The following is a 3,731-nucleotide window of genomic DNA, read 5'->3' as shown; positions in this document are numbered from 1 at the left end:
GGAGAGTTCAGTAGGCACCAAGTAGGGGAATAACTTCATCCTCTTAGTGAATACAGTGGCATACTCATCAACACTCGTCTTCCCTTTCTTCAGGTTCTGAAACTCATTGTTTAGGTCTATCAGATCTACCTCTGAGCAGTATTTCATTTTCAACTGCTCCATGAATGCTTCCCAAGACATCCTCAGGACTTCTCCCCGTGGCATTGTATCTTCCAACAACTTCCACCAACTTAAAACTCTGGTCTTTAGTTGTCTGACTGTAAAGACGGTTTTCTGCTTGTTGTTGCAGTTGCAGCTTTACCATTTCCATTTCTGAGATCCAGTCCATAATCTTTACTGGCTTTGGGCTTCCAGAAAGACTTGGTGGCTTGACACCCAATAAGTTCTTATACATACACCCATCCCTGTCAATCCCTCTGTCTGGGTTGTTCCTCCTTACCACTCGGGGTTCAACTTGACTCACAGTACGACTGTAATTTCCTTTCCCTAACTGTTCACTATTCAGTTCAGGTTGTACAATGGGTATAGTCGATTCATCCCTCTTAAGCAACATTTGTCTCATCTCCTCCCTTTGTTCGACTATCATAGCCCGAATCATTGCTTGGACTCCTGCCATCGTGTTTGGATCGGGTGCAACTGCTACCTCTGGTGCACACTCAATCACTCGTGGCTCAGGCTGTTGGTTTCCATTAGCATTTCCTAATCCGCTGCGAGTTCTCACCATGAAGATCTATATACCCAAGTAAATGTTCAGTGTACAGCGACAAGAATAGGGAAAGCTTTATTTATGATAGGCATAAAAAGCTCCTTTCTACTCCGAAATTAAACGTTTAGAAATCTGAACATATAATGTTTTCAGATCCGGTCGGCAATAGACCATAGATCCGACCAAATAATAGCATCATAAGGCATATAAGGCACTTTATAGCTATGCATAAACCATTTAGCACATAAAAGCAATTTAGGCATCTTCCGTAAATAAGCTAGTGCTCGTGTCAATTCAGGTAATATAGCAGACACTCATCCATAATCCTCGCTTAACATTCTAAGTTAAAGTCTAGAAATCTTACAAATTCCTAGTTCACTTAAACTAATGTTCTGATACCAACTGTGACATCCCCAATTTCATGGCCAGAAAAGACCAATTTGTTTATGCTTTAAAAATCAGAGTATCCTTTTGAAGAATAATATTGCGGAATTTGTTCCCAAAATATGATAAAGATATTATTAAAGCATTTCCGAGGATATGTATTTTGATTATATTAAAAACATTGGGATGTCATCGTCAATACAGTACATAAGTATAAACGGAAATAACATAGACCTTACAACATCTATTATTCTAGTGGCTTATAATCCATAAATCTCTCATCTGATCATCATACATATGCTCTTGTGCCACTACCTCTAATACAAGAAACTGAGTGGGTCAGGCTTGGGAGCCTGGTGAGCACATAGGGTTTTCAACCCACAATGATTAAATTCTTTATTTTAATCAATTCATTCCCGTTATCCTCACTGTCTGTCCCTAAAGCATCTAATTTAAGGGACCTATCCTAAGGATTATCTTCAGGATAGACAATAATGCTCAGGGGATTCCTCAGCAATATATGTCAATATGGCAACCATGAGGGGGATGGAGTACACCTGGTGAACACGTAGTTCAAAAATAGCTATAGGTTGCGAGCAAGCTTTCCACTCGACTGTCTAGAATAGTTCGTGGTTGTCATCTATACTCTGCTAGACGAGTGGATCATCTTTAAAAATCAAAGCCTCTCATCATTTATCTCATCTTTCATCATCTATATCATCTTTCATCTACCCATCTTTACCCAACATATGTATAGGTATAAAATACATATACAATTTAAATCAAGTAAAACATGTATAAATCGTTCATCCAACATAGATATGAGGGACACAGATAGTAGGAAAATATAGCATGTAATTTATATTAAATACTTCATATCTATATGTAAGATGAAAGTAACTATGCACTCACTTGTTAAAGTGACGATTCGAAATTCGGGCAACGCTTCGCTTCTAGCAACTGTCTTTTCCTTTGACGTAACCTAATATCATTATCACTAAGTCGTGGTCTAATATTTATTGAGACTAATTATTAGTCTAGATTCATCATTAATTCGAAGTTTACTTCAAGATCTATCAAGTAAGGAACAACCAAGTATGATCATATCGGAGGCAGGGTCCGTTTGGTAAACAAAGTATACTGTTTGGAAATCCCACTATAAACACCACACTAAATTCAGCCTAGACATCATCCCCGTAAGTAGATCAATTAGTATAACGACTTGGAATCACTGATAAATCTTGTTTATAGGTTCATAATAACGATAATGAACTTAAACATAAGTTATACTTAAAGTACGATAAACATAACTCAACTTACAGGTGGTTTAGCGAGAAACCAAACTCTGCGTGATCAGAACTTCTAAGCCGAAAGCTCTACTTCTTGGGGCTTTCTGGCGCTCTGGGGCTTCGCTACTAACACTTAAGAAGTGCTAGAGAAAGGAATAAAGGCTTTGGGGGCGGGAAGGGGGGGGGGGAAGTTGGATAGAAAGGTGTGATGAATTCAGTGATTTGCAACTTATATTTATAGGCTGTAAAGGGGCCGTATGCTGGGCATAATGTGCAACGTGTCACCATCTGGTGGCAAGCTGTGGGGAAGAAGGTGTGGTCTTAGATCATGTCATTTGTCGCTTCCTGGTTAATCCGAAAATTAATTATCTTGTAAAATTCATAACTTTCGCATACGAGCTCCGTTTTTGACGTTCTTTATATCCACGTGTAGCTATCGACGTGATCTACAACTTTCGTTTAGACTCTGTTGGCTCATTTTGACTTTATTTTAAAGTTATATTTTAACAAACTTAGACAGTTAAAGTCTGTTAAAAATTCATAACTTTGTCATCCGGCGTCTTTTTCGACTGTCTTTATATCGTTGAGCTCCTATTGACGAGATCTTCAATTCTTGTTTGGATTGTGTTGGCTAAAAATCGACCGATCTAAAATTCGATTTCTGAACTGTATATTGTTTCGCTGAATTTTAGAAAAAATCTTAACTTCCTCTAACGAAGTCAGATTTGGACGTTCTCTATATGCACGTTCTCGGTTTAACGTTTACTACAACTTTCGTTTAGATTGCTAAGGCTAAAAAGTATTTCGTCAAAATTTTACTTTTTACGATACGCGGAGCCGTGCCGGTTTAATCGGAAAACTTCGACGGGTCATAACTTCTTTGTTATAAGTCGGATTTTAGTGTTATTTATATATCCGGAATCCTTGTTACGACTACTTCAACTTTATCCAAAGATATTGGGTCTAATTATTATTTTATTTTAGACACGTATTTTATTCCTATTTTAATATATCGTTATAAGCACGTATATTGCACATAATTTACGTATAAATCACATAATACTCAAATAATTCTTCTTCATTACATTAAATAGGTTACAACTGTTGACCCTAACTATTATATCACCATAATAATGTTTAGCCAGAAACGCAGACGTTACATAAAAACAGTTACACAACCGACCTGAATAAGAACATCATCAGTTTCATGATATATTTCATCATGTTCAACACTAGATTGAAGACACGGATGGAATTAGCTAAGTTTCTAATACATAACTTAAGCTTTAGAAGTAATTTCTTGCTCGATACCTCTAAAGTTGTAACTGAAGCTTTACATGCACCGACTCCAG

The sequence above is a fragment of the Lactuca virosa genome, chromosome 7 (genome assembly GCF_052849685.1).
Source record: "Lactuca virosa cultivar CGN04683 chromosome 7, Lactuca_virosa_CGN04683_v6, whole genome shotgun sequence".
Taxonomy (NCBI): Eukaryota; Viridiplantae; Streptophyta; class Magnoliopsida; order Asterales; family Asteraceae; genus Lactuca; species Lactuca virosa.
The sequence above is the reverse complement of the archived record's forward strand: the minus strand, read 5'-3'. Positions refer to the sequence as shown.